This window comes from Acomys russatus, chromosome 23 (genome assembly GCF_903995435.1).
Source record: "Acomys russatus chromosome 23, mAcoRus1.1, whole genome shotgun sequence".
NCBI classification, from domain to species: Eukaryota; Metazoa; Chordata; class Mammalia; order Rodentia; family Muridae; genus Acomys; species Acomys russatus.
This window is the reverse complement of record NC_067159.1, coordinates 52,249,874-52,272,551: the sequence shown is the minus strand read 5'-3', so window position 1 is coordinate 52,272,551 and position 22,678 is coordinate 52,249,874. Positions and strand designations below refer to the sequence as shown.

At 40.4% G+C, this 22,678-nt stretch overlaps 1 protein-coding gene across 2 annotated transcripts in view; it reads right to left on the bottom strand.

The window, feature by feature from the left end:
• The window catches only part of Fubp1 (far upstream element binding protein 1), a 909,332-nt gene that overhangs the window by 609,533 nt on the left and 277,121 nt on the right, over positions 1-22,678 (bottom strand). The gene's annotated exons all lie outside the window — the stretch shown is intronic.

Genomic DNA, 22,678 nt, shown 5'->3' with positions numbered 1-22,678 from the left:
TCGCATCTCATTCTGCATCCCTTGGACTGATGCATGTGCAGACAAGAGGAAGCTGACATTAAGTCTGATCGAAGTTTTATTTCATGAACGATATAAGACCAGCTACCTGAAAGCAGAGGTCATATGTATGCTAGATTTATGTCAGAGCTCAGACCAAGAAGTAACAGATGTTCAGGGCAAGCTTCCCCCTCCCCCCAGGCTTCCTGGTGCCAGAGGCAGCCACATCTTCTTGTGCTGGGCTAGCTTCTTCCTTGCAATGCAACTGTAAGGGTTTGAATGAAAGGATTTGGATCGGGCCATATTGGGCACCTGGTCTCCGGGACTGCCTTCTTGTCTGACAAGGTAGCCACTGTTGCCGTAAATGGCCCTTTTACTTACCTAAATTGTGTAGTCAACTCCAGAAAGTCTCACAGCATAGTCATACTGAGAACAAACAGGCAATATGACCAATGGGGATGCATCTTCATCTTCTAAGAAGCCAGAGATCTGCCAGCGTCGAATAGGGTGATGCCGGTGACGAGGATGCTGTGAAGTCCACAGGTATTTTCACTATCACGGAAAAATTGGATCTCACTGGAAGGGTGACTCGTAAGTGTCTTCTCTGCTGCTTCTGAGGATGCTCCCATGTTTGGGGCAGACGTAAATCATGAGAAGTAGAACCACTCACTAAATGTCATCGGTAAGGCCTCCTGAACTACCAACTGCTTAGCTTAGCACGCCGACCAAGGTCATCTACGACAACTTCCGTGTCTTTGCGGGACTGAAACTGGGTTATGTGGCTTAAAATAATGATCTCCAGTCCCATCTACTTTTCTACAAATGTCATATTTTCATTTTCTACAGTTCAACAAAAGTTCCATTATGTATTTGCTCAATTAAAAAAAATTAATTCATCTGTTGATTGACATCTAGGCTGGTTACATGTCCTAGTTAGAAACACGAGTAACAGCATGAGAGCCTTCGGTGCCACTAAAATACTTTTGGAGGTAATTTTAAGAATTGCCTTAGAAAGTATAAGAAGAGCCATTGAGATGGCTCAGCTGGTGATGATGCTTGCATCCATGATAGCCTGAGTTCAATCCTTTCACCTCACAAGGTGGCAGGAGACGAGTGACTCTGGAGAAATGTCCCCTGACATCTGATCTCTGACCTGTGAACACACTAACACACACTCACATGCACTCATACGCCCACACAACTTTTTTAAGGTAAAGAAATAAAGGGTGAGGACGAAGAGGCCTTTTTCCGAAGGCATTGGTGATGCTGTCAGTTAACAGCATTCCTGTGGGCTGTGTGGGCTGACAGACTCTGTGCTGCTGTGTCCTGCAATCGCTTTCCATAAAACCGAGACCATGCTCTTTAGCTTGCTTACTTACTAACTTATTTATTTATTTGCACTGCTTTTCATGAGGAAACTCATGGGAGGCAGCTTACAACAGACTTAACATCATCCAAGTGTCTAATCTCCTGACCAACCCTGTGAAGAATTTGTCTCTAGACTAGTGAGTGACTTTTGCCTGAACAGGGAAGAAAATTTTAAATGCTTACTTCATTTTGTTTAGGTCAGGCTTGCAATTTTTACCTTAAACTTGTTGATAACAAATGCTGTAATTTTTGTTATACGGCAAATGTTCACAATTAAAATATAATTTAAACTACGGTTTTACATTTATTGAGTGGAATCCATCTTCTTTAACCAGAGTTTTCCAGAGAAACAGGCTCAGTTAGTGATTATATATAAGATATAGTAATATTTTAAATATAATAATTCATATTATATATCTAGTCATATCTAAATAGATTTATTATGGAAATTCTTCATGCTATGAGGAAGTCAGGAACTCCATGGTCTGCTGTCTATCCAACTGTTGTCAAGCCAGGAGAACTAGTGATGGAGCTCAGCCTCCATCTGAACATCTGAGAATCAACAACTGATGATGTAAGAACCAGTCTTCTGTGGTTGAACGTGTCTCCTCCAAGAGCTGTGTGGAACACTTAATGTCTGATGCAGAGAGTAAGCGGAAATATGGTCTTTTGGAGAGACCAAGTCATGAGGTCTCTGCCCTGAGAAAATGTTAGTGCTGTTGTGAAGGCATTGGAGGGAATTACCCAGAACTCCCTTTCCACTCTGCTCTCTGCACTGGGAGATTACAGAAAGAGGTGGCCATTTTGAAAGCAAGACCTGAGCTTTCACCAGACATTCCACCTGCTGATACTTTGATATCAGACTTCCCAAACAGCAGAACTGTCTGAAGTATGTCTTGTTTTGTTTTGTTTTATAAACTACCCAGCATAGGTATTTTTAAATAGCCATGCCAATAGATTGGAATGAAGCTGTGGTTGAGAGGCATGAAGGCGTGAGCAAGTGTACATTCAAGGATCTCGCAGCCTGACAACAAAGAACTCTGATATCTGAAGGCAGAAGGAGGCAAAGGTCTTAGCTTAATAAGAAAGGAAATTCTGCCTTATTCCACACTTTTGTTCTGCTCAAGCCCTCAACAGTTTGTGCGATGAGCACCTAGAATGGCCTGTAATCTTATGTTCTCTGCATTCCCTGTTTAGTTCCCTATGCCTATCCTTCCTTCCCCTCTCCTTTTCGCTATCCTTTTCTTTTCCTCCCTTCCCCTAGGTCTGGGATTATGGGTATGTATGTGTGCATGTGTGCGTGTGTGTGTGTGAACGTGTATGCACTTACTGCTCTGGAGCTAACCCACAGCTTTGTGCGCTCTAAGCAGACACTGCTGCGACTAAGCAATATCTCCAGCCTTGCTTTACATCTGTAACACTCGTTTTATCATTGAATTGTAACTTTATTCTACTTTTGTCACAGAATTTAACATGAATGTAAAATATTTTCCTGAAACCTTTGAATAACCACTTAAACATATTTCTCAACAACAAAATCCTGTATACAACTAATTTTATGTAGTTTAAAAATTGCATTGGCACAAAGCTTTAAATGGTGAAATTTTATGGAAAATTGATATTTTTATAATAATTATTTATAATAATAGAGCAAATGTGTTTATATTACATTAGGTGACCATTAAACACACAAAGCAAAACACTTCCATTATGAAACATGTGGAGACTTTTCTATATTGTTTACACAGCGAAGCATCTGCTGAGAGGATGAGAGAAAGGTGGCTGTGGAAAGAGGCAAGAAAGAAAAGCCAGGAGGGAGGAGGTCTGAGATGAAATTAATGGAGAAGCACACACAGAAGTGGCAGCTCTAGAAATGGATTCTGTTATCATCACAGCATGGAAGTGTACGGTGTTTGGTAACTCATGTGATCTAATGAGGCTGTTCCTGGTGGCTTATGTGATTTTCAGTATAGACACATGAAGAGGCATAAGAAGACTCTCTTAGATTTCCAATTTGATTTCTTATATAACAATCAGCAAAGGTTTTAGTGTGTGTGTGTATGTGTGTATGTGTCAGAAGTTTCTGTACATGTTTGTGTACCTGCACATGTGTGCAATGCACAAGTGTGCATGAGGGTGTGCAGGCTAGAGGTCTCCATCTATCATTGTCCTCATTTTTTTAATTTTTATTTTTATTTTTATTTTTTTTGGTTTGGCAGCATATCTCACTGACCTCAGTTTTGTTAGCCTAGTATGCTTACCTTAGATTCTCCATTTTGGTGCGCACATGTAGGCACAATGGCAATATATTCATAATGCCAGTCTTGTTTCTTTTTCTGTCAGAGTTCAAAGTCCTGTGTTATACTGGCCTAACCTTTGAACATGACCGTGTCGCATGTGTCAAGTGGGATGGCTTCGGGCGCTCCTCACAGGAGTCACAGTGCCTGCTATGTCCGATGATAATGCTATCTCGTGATTCCTCCACCTCCACTTCTCATAAAACCTTACTTTTTCTAGCATTTTTAAAAATCATATTTGAAAGCATACCAGTCTGACATAAGCCTTTTGCCACAGTGCTTTAAACTCTATGGTGTTTATAAATCACTGGGGGAGGGTGGATCCTTTTAGAGTCTGGATTCTGATTGAGCAGACCTGAAATCCTAACACTCCTGTGGGTGATGTCATTGCTGTCAGCCCACTTCCTGTAGCAGCGCTTCATGCAGCAGGCTTACAGCGAGCCTGGGTGATCAGGAGAACAGCAGAAATGCCAAGGAGTCTCTTGAGGGAAAGAGACACAAATGTCTTTTCTCCTTCCTTCTTCCTTTACAGGGTTTTTTTGCATTTTAAAATTATATTTCTTTTTTACATATACATTTATATTATTACACATAAATAAAATAAACTACATACAGCAAGAAGAACCATGAAACAATCAGGAATTACATAAATGTTACATTCATAGTGACTTGGTTATAAACATCTTTCTTATCTTGGTGAATCTAAAATTTTGAATAAAAATCAGTATCTATCATATCTCATCTCTATCTACTTAAAACATCTATCTAGACTAAAAACATATTAACCCCTACAAAACTAATTGTAAGACTAAACTATCTAATCTTCAACTCCATCAGAGACTTGAGAAGGAATAAACTTTATTACTTGAGTATACTGGAAGTGCAGGTTAGCAGCTTCCAAAATGAAAAAAAAAAATTAAACATTAAGTGTTTCATTTCATTTGTGTGTGTGTTTGTCCCTTTGCCTTATGCATGCCATGGTGTGCATGTGGAGCTCAGAAGACTACTGAGAATCACCACTTCCTGTGCCCTGGGATCAAGCTTAGCCCATCTGGCTTGGAGAATTTTTCTTAATTAATCTACAGGGCTATCTTGAAAGCCCCCTTTCTGCCCAAATCTTGGAAATTGGTCTCAAAAAAGAGGGTTGGGAAGGATAGAGCTAAATCGCCATATGCAAGACTGGTGTTTCCTTTCCTTTTAGAATACTTATGTAGTTTTGAATTATGTGTATATTTGTGTGTCTGAAAAAGGATGTAGAGCGTCCTGTAGCTAGACCTACAGGCAGTTGTGAGCTGCCCAATTTTGCTGCTGGGGACAAATCTCCAGTCCTCCGGAAGAGCAGCAAGCACTTTTATCTTCTGGAGCCATATTTCCTGACTGGTGTTTCTTGACATGCATTCAGCATTGGCTAATTCATAGATAATGTGTTTGGTTTCCTGGATGCAAACTTGATCTCATTCAAAGTTATTGGAAGGTGCAGGAAACTTCAACAGCAGAAAAGATACTCAGTGAGACTGAGTTAAAGCAAACTGCAAAGGCAGCTGGATTAGATGAGTTGTAAATGCATAACATGAATTACGCACTGCTCAGGATGAGGAACTTCCTCCATTCTAAAGCATGTTACATGAGTAGCTGAACCAGGTACACTGCCAGGATTTTTCATGGTATATAAATTGCCCCTAGAGATGGTGCTGAAAATAAGTTGGAAAGAGTCTTTTTGTGCCTTGCTTCAGAAAAGGAAGACATTAAGGTGTCTATTATGTGGCTAAGCAAACAGTGTGTGTTTGAAGTGACCTTATGCATGAAACTTTGAGCATGTGCACACATAGACACATACATGTACACACACACACACACACACACACACACACACACACACACACACACAAAAGCTTAAACTCTCTTTGGTCTCTTGATAGTCAAGATAGAATACTGTCTATCAGTGTAAAGCCAGGAAATTATTCCCTAAAATCTCCCCGCAGATAACTTGGTGTCTTTTCCATAATTCAGATGCTCTACATGCCCTCCCCATTGAGATGCTCTACATGCCCTCCCCATTGAGATGCTCTACATGCCCTCCCCGTTCAGATGCTCTACATGCCCTCCCCGTTCAGATGCTCTACATGCCCTCCCCATTCAGATGCTCTACATGCCCTCCCCATTCAGATGCTCTACATGCCCTCCCCATTCAGATGCTCTACATGCCCTCCCCGTTCAGATGCTCTACATGCCCTCCCCATTCAGATGCTCTACATGCCCTCCCCGTTCAGATGCTCTACATGCCCTCCCCGTTCAGATGCTCTACATGCCCTCCCCGTTCAGATGCTCTACATGCCCTCCCCATTGAGATGCTCTACATGCCCTCCCCATTCAGATGCTCTACATGCCTCCCGTTCAGATGCTCTACATGCCCTCCCCATTCAGATGCTCTACATGCCCTCCCCGGTCAGATGCTCTACATGCCCTCCCCACCCCCCATGTGAAGAAGAGCAAGGCACCTGACATTGTGTTCAGATGAAAATTCTTAGTGGCTCATTTTGAGTCCCCTCTTCTGTGAGTGTTTTCTAGTCACCTCAGCACAAAAATGATCAAAATTTTCCATTATTTTCATATATTAGTTTCTAATCTATGTCTATTTTACCCACACTAATCCGGCATGTGGACAGCAGTCTTTCCTTTTAAATCATTCAGTTTTGTTATAAAGTGTTCCACCTGGATTCAGGGGTTTAGGTTTTTTTCTTAAGATACTGTAGACCCAAAAGCCAATTTCGTGCTTCAGGAGAAAGAATTAACAGAACTGTTAACTACTTACCTCAGCATATGTCCCAGCTCCATTCTACCCTGAGTCAAACCTCCAGATCTCCACACAGACAGAAACTTTTTGGCTTATTATTTATATAGAATATTTAAGATTATTTTCTTATTAAAGTAAATCTGCAAATTAACTAATTAGTATTTATATAGAGCGTTTAAGGTTATTTTTAATAAAGTAAATACACAAATTAACTAACTGCTAGGAGTTTATTTATGTTTCTTTACCTTTAAGTAAATTCCTTTATTTAGCATTAAAGTACTTCTTCAAAGGGTCCCTCTTAAAACTTACATGTGACAGAGTTTTCACCATCACATGAAAGTCATTCAGTTGCTTAAGCAGTTTCACTGGAAAGCTGCTTGTTTGGAGATGGCAAGAGGGGTGCTTTTCGGTTCTCCTAAGTCCTTGGTCACATTTCTCTTCATGGTAATAGCACACATGTAGAGTAGAGGACTGACGTGAAACTGGCCTTTGCCTTTGAAACCTAAAGATTTTTTTCTATTGCATTTGTCAAAGAACATGTACCTCAAGAGCCTGCTCAACTCTGCACAGCAATGCAGAGGGAATAACTGAACAGTGCTCAGTTCCCAAGGACCACTGCGGACCCTGTTCTACGGAGAACCCAATTTCTCACCAGGCATGTTGAGAAAACACTACTGATTCCTGAAAGAAAGAGAGCTTGTGCCATAAGAGTTAAATCCTGTGAATGTGGAGTACACATTTTGGATACCTAACCATGAGCAATATTTTGGCCATAATTTATCTATTGTGATATGAATGTACATGAATTTTGTGAGAAGTTGAACACACTTGTGTTATAGTCCACAGCATCTGTATAGACAGACAGACAACCCTCTCAGGGTTTTCATAACGGCCTTCTGAATATACAGCCATGGAAAGCAGGATGCATTTAGTAGACCCTGCAATTCAAATTTGGAGTTTTTCTTATCCTACAGGCTAGTGATATGTGTTTTATGGTAGCTCTGTGACACTCTATACCATCAGCAACTGCACCTCGCAGCTCACCACACCATCACTGGGGGGTCAACTAATATTGTACAGGGTGTGGCGTTGCTGAGCTGTGGTGTTCATTAGGTAAAATCCATTCGATGCATGCTCGACTTGTGATACTGTCATCTTCTGGTGAGCATGTTTGCACATAACCAAGAAAGTTAAGGAACATATGTGTGGACTTTTACAGCATAGACTGGCTCCAACAGTTCCGGATCACTATCGACACATGAGTTCAGAGGGAGGACAGTTCTGGGTAATGCATGGTGGTTTGGCTTGGTGTCGTTTTAATGCTTACAGATAAAATTATTCATTTTTTTTTTACTTCTCCTCAGAATCATTGCAGTCAGTCACCACCAAAGGTTATGCTTCATACACAATGTTCAAGCTAAAGTTACTGGGATGGGGAGGCAAATAACAAAGTGCCTATGTGAAGAGGGCTCATGGTGACCGCACTGATTTCATTTTACTGAGACTGATTTTTGAACATTAAAAAGTAATTGAATATTCCACTCCCTTCCCATCTGAGAAAACAAAGTTGGACAAGGATACTGAAAAGCCCTTAGTACATAAAATAATGTGTTCTCTGTAGGCACAGTTGGCTCTTTCTGTGCACTCCGTTCTGTTGTTTATGAACAAAGCACACACACAGTCAGAACACGCTTTGTGTATTCTTTTAGAACTCCTTCTGTCTTTTCAGTTTTGTAAGGAGATGCTGGCATCTACAAGTCCATGTGTGTGCTGTATTTGAGAAGTATGCACTCTAACTGTGGCCAGTGGGTTTCCCGTGTTAGGTTAATAGTTACTTTCTTTTGCTTACTCCAGAAAGTCACTTCAAGACTTTTGAGTTCCAGTCTTGAAAAATAAAATGTAGTATTGTTATCTATCTATCTAGTTGAAGATGCATGTCTCAGTTTCTCTATGTAAATCAGCAGCCTGAACAAACATTGGTGATTAGTTTTCCTGGAAACTTGAACTTTAGCGGAAAGGAGAGAAATCCGTTTTCACTGGCATTAGAATAAATCATGATCACTATTTGCAATTCTTGATTTGGACTCCTGGAGATCCTTAGACACAAAGCTGCCTTCTTAGAGCTTGCACATGTGAGCACTCACATGTGCACTCACACGCACACACACACACAAATGCAATACACACATACACACCCATGTATGTATTCACACACAAATACAGAAACATTCATACACATTTACATACATGCATGCACATATTCACAAAGAATACACCCATAGACACATACAAAAATAACCACATGCACACATGCAGATACAAAGCCAGACACACATTATTTACCGAGGTAAGGAGGTGATGAGACAAAAGCTGTGCTGAGAAAGTTAGTCATGTAGCGTCCCCTAAGATCTTAGACAACATAACACATTTTCTTTCATTTTTTAATGTACTATTTTGTTCGTTTTTGTCTTCTATATGCTACCTATTGTTCTTGTTACTGGAGACAGAGCATAGGAAGACAAGCTACCTACATTCTAGCAGGGACCTAAATCAAAAGTTGGTAAAATTAAGTAATATTACTTTGAGTAGAGCCCAGTTACATTAAAAAAAAAAGTAAGGGGACACAATGACTCTTTGCTTGGAAGCATGGTTAAAGGAAATCCATTAGAGGAGGTAGCATCTGAGGATCTATGGATGAAATGAGGAAGCCAGTCACCCAGAGACTGGGGTGAAGACAGTTCCATGGATTTGGACTAACAGTAAAGTGGTAGAGAAAGAACTAGGTTTGTACATTTAAGATGCAGTGAAACGAGCCAGCTTTGCATGATTGAGAATGGATGAACTTTTCTGTGGAGACAAACAAACATCTCTTCATCTCAGACAGATGGACGCAATGGCTCCTCTCGAGTGCAGCTTGGAGAAAGTGAAGATTTTTGGGTAGGGCTGCTAACGGGTCACTCACAGGAGAACATATAGCCTACATGCGGCTGTTTCAGGGAGGAAAGAGATCACTCTTCCAGCAATTGTTAGCTGCCCAAGTCTTGGGGAAGGCCCCTTCCCTGCCATGGCATGGAGACAGTGCTCTGCATCAGAAAAGCAGCAAGAAGCAAGTCCTGAGGGCAGAAGGTGAAGTGTGCAAACCAGAGACGATGTTGGGGCGGGGCAGTTAGGAAGACTTCTTATTGCTGTGATAGAAGTAATGGCCAGGGCTGTGCTGATGCCCACAGATAAGGGCAAGCCTAGTTCTGATATAGACAGACAGAGGGGCAAGAAAGAGAAATGGCTGTGACATGCTCTTGGGTGAGAGGGGAGAGAGGCTTTTTTTTTTTCTTCTTATTTTGTTTTCAGGGGTTGGTTTGATTTCTGTCAGCCTATATCTGAGAAGTTAAGCAAACGTCACATTGGCAGGCCTCAGCCGGGCCTGCTTGGGCTTCTGCAGAGATTTTGGGGCTAGAGAGGAAGGTCTGAAGTCATTGCTCACTGATGCCGTGGATGCCAACTACTAGATTCCACTGTTCACCGAGACGGAGGTTGGCCTGGCAGCTACGGGCAGAAATGCGAAAACTGGATGTTTAGGAAAGAGAAGATAATTAAAGGGGCTCCGTCTGGAAAATCTCAGTGGCTAATTACTCATAATGTGCCAAGAAACTCTCCTCTGTAGGGCCTGAGCTTTCACCTAGTAAGACAAGGAGAGAGGAATCCTCTAAATTTGTATTTACAGCAACTACAGTGGGAACAGCCCCTCCCAGCAGGAAGAGCCAATGCCAGAAGACGTGCTACCCACAGAGCCCTCCCTTCTCTCCCACTCCCAAATTAGAGCTTTCCGTGTGGCTTTCCACGCTATTCCATTACTATGGATTAATTCTAAAAATATTGCTCAAAACTTGTATACATAAATGTATTTAAGCTAAATCTGAAAAGAATGGGATATCCCTTTTAATTCCTACTTTATATTCAGCTATTCCTAACGAGTTTTTGTGCTATTTCATACCAAGGAAAAGAGAATTCTTTCAAGGAACTATAATAGATTGAATTCTAAATCCCGTTTCTCATGTTCACAGTAGGCAAAGGCAGTCAACCTGCTCCTTTTTAAGGACCATGTCTTCATGAGGCTTTTTCATCTGTAAGAGTTTTAGACATAAGCACCCTGTGCAAATTGTCTAAAGAGACCCTCCTTTTGACAGGGCCCGTGAGAAGCTTTCTTTAAGCATGAGAAGGGAATTATAAAGGAATCCTGTTAGTATATTAGATGCAGTTATTTTCTTACTAGCAAGTGCACTTTGCTTTTGTTGGAGCTGTTTCTAAGGGTTGCAGAGGCCGAAGTGTCTTTCTGTCCTTCAAAACTGTGTTTGTGAACAGTGTTATCCAAAAAGCATCCACACAGCACCGCACACAGTAAACACCTTTGGTTGCTTATTGTGTTCATAGTACCACTGAGTGTCTCAGCATGCTGGCATCACTGCTGGCCTCAGAGACCTGTCCCACTAACTATGGAATGGGCCTACTTTTGGAGTATCAAGGGTCCTTTAATTATTTCCCCCAGAAGAGCCCAGAATCAACAAAGTAAGAAGCTTTTTCCAAGTTTCCTCATCACTTTGAAAGATTTTCTTCTGGAGACAGTGTTTCATGTAGCCCAAGGTGCCCTCGGAAGGTCTGTGTAGGCAAGGGTGACCTTGAACTTGCTATTTCCCAGTCTCCACCCTGGAGCACTGAGATCGTAGGTGTCTGCGACCACATCTGCTTTATGCAGGGTTGGTGGATCGAACCCAGGGATTTGTAAATGCTGAAGGCCCTTTACCAGCTGAGCTACAGCTAAAAGATCTTTAATTCCAAATATCTTTTGACCTACACTTACTACACGAGTTTGTTTTGCTGTTCTTAGTAACCAAGTTTGACAATACTATTGAAATCTCCCCCAGAGATTCCATATTTGAAAAACACATGCCTTTGGAAGCTAACAGGAGAGATACAGTGGAAATGTGGATCATCTTTATTCTTGAGGATGGTCACTATGCTTGAGTCCTCCCTAGGATCAACATATAAATAATATATAATAGATATATAAATAAATACATAAGAATAGAATTCAGATAATTTGTTATTTGCTTCCAGACTCAATCAGTGAACATCTTGCATAATTTTATTTTACAATGACTATTTTTAGCACTTAAGACAATACAAACTGCTGTAAAGAAGCAACTAGAAAATTCTAATGGCTGAATCAAATATATATTTATTTCATAAAAAATCCACTTTGTTTCTTTTTGATTTGCAGAGAGTGTCCATATTGAAGGAGTTCTCTATCTTTCTTTCCTTTGATGCATGGATTTCTCCTTGATTTTGTTTGTGAGAACTAGTCACCGATTTATGATAAACCAAGAGAGCCTATAGAACGCAGGGCCTGGCGTGGCAGCCCTTTCCTGTCCTGCTGTAAGCCTCTCACAGAGGAAGGACAGTCATGATCTCTGTCCTTTAGTCCGCTAACTCTGCCTCACTCATCCTTAATAAATGTCCAATGATGGTTTTTCCTTTGAAAGCAAATTTGATAGTTTTTTTTACATGTGTGTATTTTCAAGAGTGTGAAATGAATAGGTAGACACTCAAGCAAGAAGGTTTTGTCTTGAAACTTTTAATTTGAAATTTTTTTCCTTTTTAAGAGATAGTATTTAATATTAGAGTTAGCAAAATACAGATTCCAAGTGATTTAACCCTGACAAGTGTTTTAATGAGTAACAAAGTCAGATTAAGAGATATTATAACGTGGACTATAGGCCGTGTGTGTGATTAAACCAGGTGTGGTGGCGCACACCTGTAATCCCAGCACTCAGGGAGGCAGAGGCAGGTGGATCCCTGAGATGGAAGTCAGCCTGGTTTACAAAGTGAGTCAAGGACAGCCAAGGTTATAAAGAGAAACTGTCTCAAAAATCCAAAAAAAAAAAAAAAAAAAAAAAAAAAAAGTTCTAAATATATCAGGATTAAATACAATATAAATATTCATATACAGTAAATGCTTCTGTCATTTAAGATTTAGCATCACAGAAGGCGGCAAGAGGTCAGTGCAGAAGCTTAGTAAGGTGCTGAGAGACGCTGCAGAGAAGGGACTGACAGCGCTTGTCTCCTCTCTAACAGCGCTGAATAGCATCTTAAGGTAGAGCTGACTCATGCTGACTATAGTGGGCAGGTGTCAGTGGGCAGAGAGGCACCACTGGCTTAGTGAGTGGGTGTTGGTGGGCAGAGAGGCACCACTGGCTTATCCCCTGGAATGCAGCTCAGTGGCTACTATTTCTAGACATTTTGGTAGGAGCTGAAATGATGATTTTTAAATGTGGGATGTTTCTGTACTTGTGAACCTGATGGTTTAGTGAAATTAAAATGGAATTTATTATGTTGTCAAACAGAGCCAATAAAAATGACAGACAATAGGGTAAATAAGTCAACAACAGGGCCAGCTTCAGTTTCCATTGCAGTAGTGTGGCTTCCGATTGTAAACTTTAATGTTTCTGTGTAGTATTTAGAGGTGGCTCATCATTTGTTTATGTGTAGCTGGGGATGGGACAGAGGGCACCACAGGGCAATGGGAAGCATCTGGCCTATAACAAGGGCTTAATTAACAAGCTTTGCTAGTTACATTCATAAAATGTTTCCAAATGAAACATTAGGAGACCTTTGTCTCTTGTCAGTTGTGCCAGTGACTTTACATGTCATTTAGTAAGTGACTACAGCTGATTTGGAAAATGGGACAAATTTCCCACCCTACCAAGTGTGCTCCGTGTGTAGGAGCAAGAAAACAGGTATGTAAAGAACTGTGGCTATGTAATGGCCTTTTAGAAGTCCAAATGGAGCATCCTATACTTGACTAAGACCTTTCCACATTTTCTTTTAGAAATAAGCCATTTTAGTTGGCAGGTTTGCTCAGGAAATAAAACAAAATATTTCAGAAACATCAGTTATATGATTAAATCCAGAAAACGTAGTTCAGAAGTGAGTTGTGGTCCTGGAAAGAACTCCAGGTAGCAAGAGTATTAAGTTTTCCATTAGTGAATTGGTGCTTTTCAAGTCATCTCCTTGGTCCATCCTCCTTTTAACCTGGGATGCAGAATGCCTGGGGGCCTGTAGAACAACAGGCCAAGAAAGAGGACAGGATGGAGATGAATGAGGCATGTTTTATTCAGAGTTCAGTATCCATTTGTTTTTAGGGCAGAGATGTCTGTGTTGTGACTCCTGCATGCTGTGAAAAGAAAGGCCAAGTGCCTCGATAGCTAATGTTACCTAGGGGCGGAAGCTGGTGGAGTGCCAATGCCTGAACTTGGGAGGAAGAGTCAATTTTGAATTCCCATATTTTGGGAACATATCAAAGGACTTAATATTTTGATATGTAAAAGAAAATGTATATATTCTGCGAATGGCAACACACCCTTCTCTTTACTATGATTCCTCTCTGGGGTTTCCCTTTATTTCTTACTGCTCTGGCTTTTCCATTATCTGAGTTCCTTGTTTTCCCTCTGGGCTTTTAAACTAAGCTTTCCATTATTTTATTTTATTTGTAAGACTGAGTGGGGTTCTTCCCATGTTAAGTGTTAAAAACCCTTGAGTTTTGACCCAGAAGAACAATGTTCAAAACTCATCCTCTAACAAATGATTTCTCAGAGGATTAAAAAGGCAGTGAAGAGACAGAGTGCCTTTTCCCCAAGGACATGACAGGGGAAAGGTGTGTCCTGTGTGACTGAATGGAAAGTCAGTCTGTATGCTTTAAAGAACAAACACTGCTAAGGCTTAGTTGTGGGCAAAAGACAGTGTCCTTGAGCGGCAGTGGGTCAGATGAATATGGTAAAATGTCAAAGACAAACACTGGCGATCTCCCATGTGGAAAGTCATGGGGGGAAATTTGTTGAGAAGTCAGCCTTGGGCAAACATGAAAGCGAAACTCCTTTGAAAAGAAATTTCCAGATATAGGAAGTTTTTAATCTGAGTTTAATGCTCTGAAATTACTTTAGCTTCTCTTCTTGAATACAAATCTAAGACCTCTCTCTCTCTCTCTCTCTCTCTCTCTCTCTCTCTCTCACACACACACACACACACACACACACAGTCATTGTTTTACATCTCAGATAAAAATGACTTCATAAAAAGAGATCAACGTGAATCACAATATGCAGTTATGGAGAACGAGAATTAATTTTAGTAACTTTGCATTTGAGTACAAATATGGCTTAAGCAAAGCAGAGACCTTTTCAGTTTACATCCTCAGGACATAAAATTATTTGACATCTAATGACAAGACAAATTCACATTTGCTTGGTTATTTCTAAAGTACTTATGGAAAGTCAGGGCAAAGGCTTAACATAAAAATATGTCAAAATGAAATAATAAAACCATGGTTGATTCACAGAATATTGCTGAATAGGCTCTTTAAGCATTTTAAATATTTAAATCTTGATGCTGAATACAAAACTTTTAAATAATTTCAAAAGAAGTGTTGACTAGTGAGGATCTACATTTAATGAAAAAACGGATAGATCTAATACTTGTGTATTAACCAGTTTTGAAACTAGCTGTAATCAAATTGGGGTGCTGTGTAATTTGCATATGTTGAGTCTAGTAAGTGAAGCTGCCGAGAAGGCATAGTTTCTTTTAAGAAAGCAGCCATGGCACTTGCTCTTTTAGATTGCTCTGCTGCATTTTGCGGAGATTTAAAAACAGGAACTCGGTGTCCGTCCAACACCAACTGTTGCTCATTCTGCTTTTCCTCCACTTTGGAGGAGAGCTGTTAGGAAAAGGAATACATTAAGAATATATCAAAATGTGTCATGCAATGGAATTAAGCACACTTTTTATCAGAACCTCATTCCAAACATTTTGTGTGCCCAGTAGAAGAAAATGCCTCCTTAAAAACTTTGAGGCCACACATCACTTTATCCACATTCTTAGCTGCATCCAGGCAACTGGGGTAAATCAGAGAGGAAGACCAAGTGTAAATATCAGGTTGTGTTTCATTGGGAAAAATGTGAAAATCGACACAATTGGGTTGTTTGTAAGGATGTGTGTGATATGGATGAGGAGGCCAGACACAATACCTCTTCCTAATACTTTTTCTCCCCCCTTTCAGCTGTGTCTCAACAATCCACCTATCATTTAAGGTGAAAGATATCAAAACCAGTCTCTAAATTTGGTTCTCAAAGACGAACTGAGATGCTTCTTTCATACATTTAAAAAAAATCTTTAAAATAGTCTATTTTCTAAGCCACAGAATTTGAGATAAATCAATGGACATAAATCTGGGTGCCAAAGGTCTGAGAACTTTAAAAAGAAAACTGAATATCCAACCGTTTATGTCATTAGCGCTTAAACACTTGTTTCCAAAGTAAACAAAACAGTGCTATGGGCATTGCAGTTCTTTCCCTTCATTTTTTTAATTCCAATATTTCAGTAGCTAAGTACACAGTTATATATTTATTATGCATATAACAAAGTATTCTGCCTTCACACCAAACTGGAGCAATTGTTTCATTACATATCCACAGAAATGCTTACATACATGTTTATTCATACGTGTAAACATAGTATTATTTATATAGAGAATGACTTGTCAACAGTATGTGTGCACAAGCCAACATACAAGCTAATGTTGCTTATCCTGAAATTTATAAAAATAGCTTCACATTTTATATAGTTTTATGAATCTTTGTACTTAACTTTATGTTTCAAGATGCACCTATGGTTTCAGATAGTTTTGCTGGATTTTTAAGAACTGCTTTGTAGTAGTTGCTGAAGCAGCTGTAACACCATCAAGCACATAGCATCTGGTCTAGCTTTTATATTTTATCATTATTATTTATGTGCTTATAAAGATTCTTATGTGAGTCACTTTATACACATAAGAAAAATGTAAGGTCCTATATTTATATAAAATTATTATTTTGTATGGCATGATTTTGAACTTTACAAAATAGTATCGACAAGTTTTTCAAAAGTCCAAGCTGTCACAGATGCGTCTGACAAACACCCTTCCTGGGTTGTTATATTTCTCAATTTTTAACACGGTACTAGATGTACTGACTTATAAATTAATCAATTAGTAATACTCCTTACTCCGTCACTCTGCAGTTTGAGCTGTATTTCATTCTTGTCAGGGTTAAGACATATGTTCTGAGTGCCCACTGTGAGCTGAGAATGGCTGACTGCTGTAGATTAAAGATGGTAAAAAGTGACCGCAAACACATGCTCTGGACATTTAGGTTCTGCCAGAAGAAGAGACATAATAGTTGAGTGAATTGGGTGATAAACAGGAAAGAAGGGTGCTCATGGGAAGACTGAGATGGAAATCTTGGAGTCTGGAGCTGGATCATGTTTTAAGGAGAGTAGTGGGGGTCAACATATCAGAGAAAGAACTGCTGAAGGATTTAGTGCCACACAAAAAAAATTGTGAGAGAGGGTAGGGTCCTGGACATCTGAGGAATAGCTGAGATACTATATGTCTGAAGGTAAGTGACTAAATAAATGTGAATGAGAAAGACTTGGGGCCTGGTTACTGAATACCCAGCAGGCCATGCTAATAAAACTTGGTAGGTCATATTAAGATCATCTATCTGGTAGGCCATGTTGAAAACACGTGGTAGGCCGTGTTAAAAACATCTTCTAGACCATGTTAAGAGCACTCTGGTTGGTTATATTAAGAATACTTGGTGGGTGATGCTAAGAATCCATAGTGGGCAATGGTAAAGGTCTGTCCATTACCTGGGTGAAATATGAGGCTTTGGAACTGAGCAAGAGCTGACATATTCTGAGGCCAACTTTGGCAACATGTGGAGACCTTGTCTCAAAAGCCGAACACACAGACCAGACCTGTTGGTGGTAGGCTGTAATCTCAAGTATCCAGAATCCTCAAAGGCAGAAATTTGATCATAAATTCAAAGCCATCTTGGAAAAGAATGAGTTCAAGACCACACTGGTCAAATTAATTAGAGTCTCTCTCAAGTAAAAGGAAATAAAATAAGAGTCTGGGACTGTAGCTCAGCGAAGAAGCACTTGCTCAGGATATGTGAGACCGTTGGCTCTACCCCCAGGATTACAACAAACAGACACATGGAGGCTGGGGTTACAACTGGTATTTTCATTTTTTTCAGCTGTTAGTCACCCTTTCCAACAACACCTGGGCCAAATTCCTGGGCTTTTTCTCTTCCCCCTGCCCCCCCCCCCCCCCCCCCGGGCTCTTTAAGAGACTGTTGGTCATCACTCTGTTCCTACTGATCAACTCTCGGTTTCTGAGAAAAATATTTTCAAAACAGAACAACAACAACAAAAATCTCACTTCCATAAATGAACTCACAGTTATGCTGAAGAGAACAGCTCCAAATAACTTTAAAGCTATCTTGGGATTTCGTGTTAAACCAAATGGAAAAGCCACATAATGACTGAAGTAGCTTTTTAAATAGCCATGGGCTGAATATGCAAATGATAGAGTTAATTATCTCAGGTAATTTAGTTTGTGAGAGTGGAAGCAAGCTTTTACAAAGTTTTGGTGATTAGGGACAAGTTTTTAAATTATAATTTGGTAAACAACAACAGCGTCCCAGACTGTCCACTTTCCAATAAGTCACCCTGTGTTAACTCTTACTCTAAAAAGAAAGCAAAACCGTGTAAAATTTATTAGTATTACATTTCTCATGTGAATGTGTACTTAGGTCCATTTATAAAAGCATGCTGAAGTGCACAGCACACATAATTAATTGGACTGTATAAGGAGAGAGGGCAGGCTGAGCACAAGCAAACATACATCCCTTCACTTCTTTCCATTAAAAAAAAATTATTTTATTAATTTATTCTTGTTACATCTCAATGTTTATCCCATCCCTTGTATCCTCCCATTCTTCCCTCCTTCCCATTTTCCCATTACTCCCCTCCCCTATGACTGTTCCTGAGGGGGATTACCTCCCCCTGTATATGCTCATAGGGTATCAAGTCTCTTCTTGGTAACCTGCTGTCCTCCCTCTGAGTGCCACCAGATCTCCCCCTCCAGGGGACATGGTCAAATGTGGGGCACCAGAGTACGTGAGAAAGTCATATCCCACTCTCCACTAAGCTGTGGAGAATGTTCTGACCATTGGCTAGATCTGTGTAGGGGTTTAAAGTTTACCACCTGTATTGTCCTTGGCTGGTGCCTTAGTTTGAGCGGGACCCCTGGGCCCAAATCTGTCTATCATAATGTTTTACTTGTAGGTTTCTAGGACCCTCTGGATCCTTCTACTTTGCTATTCTCCCATGCTTCTCTCATTTAGAGTCCCAATAGGATGTCCTCCCCTCTGTCCCAGTTTCCTGGTAAGTGAAGGCTTTCATGGGACATGCCCCTTGGGCTAGTATGCAGATATAAGTGAGTATATACCATTTGATTCTTTCTGCTTCTGGGTTAACTCACTCATTATGATCATTTCTAGCTCAATCCATTTATCCACAAATTTCGGGAATTCCTTGTTTTTAATAGCTGAGTAGTATTCCATAGTGTATATGTACCACAGTTTCTTTATCCATTCTTCTACTGATGGACACTTAGGCTGTTTCCATGTTCTGGCTATTATGAATAAGGCTGCTATGAATATGGTTGAGCAAATTTTCTTGTTGTGTGCTGGGGCATCTTCTGGGTATATTCCAAGGAGTGGAATAGCTGGGTCTTGAGGAAGCCCTATTCCCATTTTTCTGAGATAGCACCAGATAGATTTCCAAAGTGGCTGTACTAGTTTGCATTTCCACCAGCAATGAAGGAGTGTTCCTCTCTCCCCACATCCTCGCCAGCGTGTGGCGTTGCTTAAATTTTTGATCTTAGCCATTTTGATGGGTGTAAGATGGAATCTCAGAGTTGTTTTGATTTGCATTTCCCTGATGACTAAGGAGGTTGAGCATTTCTTTAAGTGTTTCTCAGCCATTTGATATTCCTCTGTTGAGAATTGTCTGTTTAGTTCCAAGCCCCATTTCTCAATTGGGTTATTTGGTTTGGTGGTGTTTAATTTCTTGAGTTCTTTATATATTTTGGATATTAGACCTTTGTCAGATGTAGGGTTGGCGAAGATCTTTTCCCAGTCTGTAGGCTGTCTCTTTGTTCTCTTGACAGTGTCTCCTGCCTTACAGAAGCTTCTCAGCCTCATGAGGTCCCATTTATTAATAGTTGACATTAAGGCCTGGGCCGTTGGTGTTCTGTTCAGGAAGTTGTCTCCTGTGCCAATATGTTCCAGGCTCTTCCCCACTTTTTCTTCTAAGTGACTTAGTGTCTCTGGTTTTATGTTGAGGTCTTTAATCCACTTGGATTTGAGTTTTGTGCAAAGTGACAAATATGGGTCCAGTTGCATTTTTTTACACATAGACCTCCAGTTAGACCAGCACCATTTGTTGAAGATGCTATCCTTTTTCTATTGAATGGATTTGGTTTCTTTGTTAAAAATCAAGTGACCATATATGTGTGGATTCATATCTGGGTCTTCGATTCGATTCTACTGATCCACCAGCCTGTTGCTGTGCCAGTACCATGCTGTTTTAATTACTATTGCTTTATAGTACAGTTTGAGATCAGGTATGGAGATTCCTCCAGAGCACCTTTTATTGTACAAGATTGTTTTAGCTATTCTGGGTTTTTTTGTTTTTCCATATGAAGTTCAGAATTGAACTTTCAATGTCTTTAAAAATTGTGTAGGTATTTTGATAGGGATTGCATTGAATCTGTAGATTGCTTTTGGTAGGATGGCCATTTTTACTATGTTAATTCTCCCGATCCATGAGCAAGGAAGATCATGCCATCTTCTCAGGTCATCTTCAATCTCTTTCTTCAGAGTTTTGAACTTCTTTCCATTCTTGGCTATGGATGCAGTGTGACTGTCTTAAGTTCCTACCACTGTTAGTTTCTTGAAGTGATGGTGTAGACTGGAATTGTCAACTAAAATATGTCCTTTCTCTGCTAATTTGTTTCATGACAATGTATTTTATCACACAACAGAAATGCATACATTTTCCTGGGAAAATGTGAAGAAACAGAGAAGGCTCCCACCACAGGCCAAAGAAATGATTTTGCTCACATCTGTCTTGGTGAACCAATAAGTTTACTGGGGCATGGGTCAGTTACAAGGACTCTTGGACAGTTACATCACTGAAAATCCCATCCTGTCATGAGTGACAACTCACAGAAGCCCAAGACTTTTTGTTTGTTTGTTTGTTTTATCTCCTAGCCCAACTTGCAGCTCAACTGAAGAGCCATATATATTTCACCATAAGGAGGGATTTGTGAACATTTTAAGTTTCCTGAACTTTGTGAACCTTGCCAAGCAGTGTGAGCTTCTTGACAATTATGAGTCCCTCTCTAGGAGGAAAAGTTTCAGTTCAGAGGAATTAGCTGCACAGTGACGTAAAATAAAACAATGCTTTTGACTTCAAGAATATTTTGTTGTTATTATAGGAGGGGATTAATTAAACAATTATAAGCCAGTGGGCTTAGTGAGACAACGCCGATACAAATATGGCCAAATCATAAGGTGAACTAGCTCAGGATAGGGGAACATGGAAGACCAAATAAACCTTCGGGAGGAGCAAATGTCAATTTGAGGCTTTACTTTTGTATTTATAAGTGAAGAAGTAGTTACCTGGCTTGCAGTGGCATCAGACCAAACACATAGTAGGTGGTTAATAAATATGTGTGCAATGTTTCAAATTAAGATGGTTGACCATGCTCCCCGTGTGTTGTTCATAGGTTGTGCTGTTACTCATGCTCTGAAAGCCACTTTGAAGCCCTTGGTCAGGAAATGAAAACTGCATAGGCTGGTGAGGTCCTCTGTCCAGCAGTCTTAGAATCGCATGTCATTTTTAGTAGTTTGTTGGATATTATAAGCTTTTAGCCTTTAAAAGCTCTTTGAAATTGCTACATAAATACCTGATGGCAAGCACTTCACACTGACTGAGCGGAGCAGAACACTCAAGGATAAATCCTATCAAATGAGGGATGAAGGGATGTGCAAAGATCAACCTGCATTTCAGGTAGAATGTCTGGCGGCAAAGGAAATAAGTAACTTGTATTTAGTCCACTTAACAATTCAAATTACTGGAGAAGAGCAGTGAAAGAGGGTCAGGGGAAACATGGGTTGATTTAGAAAAGAGGGGCAGATCTGCTGGGTGTGGTGGTGCCTGTTGTGCCCAGCACTATAGGAGGCAGAGACAGGTGGATCTCTGTGAGTTTGAGGCTAGCCTGGTCTACAAAGTAAGTCAAGGACAGCCAAGGCTACACAGAGAAACCCTGTCTGGAAAAAAAATAAGGATTGATTCTTGCCTTCCTTGCCAAGTTATTGCAACTATTACGAAGGGACTACTTTAGCTCTAGGTTGATTGCCCTCTTGGCGTCCTCTTGCAGCCATTACTCTCTCTTTGGGGCCTTTAAGATTTCTGCTAAGTTCACTTGGAGAGGAGTGGCGAGGAAAACTGATACTTTCAGACCCCTGGCCTCAGATCTGGCTGCCATACACTGTCATCGGCTCCCTCTTTCTCCAGGTGTCACTTCAGTTCTCTGTCTGAGTAAGCCATCCTTCTTTCCTGGCGTACAATCTTCGTCTGTCACATAGAATGAATTTGCGTACCCCTTGAGGACCTGACCCAACCCAGTACCGCAATACAATAGTAATGTAGTCTTCAGGCAGAAGTTCTTATAAGTTTGAAACAATTATCTGTTATGCCAACAGTCAACACAGGAAGCCAGGCCAGACTCTGGTGTATTAACATTAAAATATCTAGACTGTGGAGATGGCTCAGTGGGTCAAGCATGTAGACTTGAGTTCATATCCTCAGCTTTTACCCAACATGCCAGGCAGGCCTTTGGCATCTTTAACCAAGCCCAGCACTAAGGAACAGAGAGAGGCAGGTGGAGCTTGAGAGTTTTCTGGACAGCCTAGCCAGAAAGCCCTTTTCAGGGCAATAAGGCAGAGGAAGGCAATGTCTCACTCTGGAATCTGCACTAGTGTTTATTGGAGTGTTCACCTGCACACATCAGTACAACACATACGCACACACACACACACACACACACACACACACACACATATACACATATACATATGTACACAAACACACACACACACATATACACATATACATATGCACACACACACATATATACACATATACATATGTACACACACACATACATACACATATATACACATATACATATGTACACACACACATACATACACATATACAT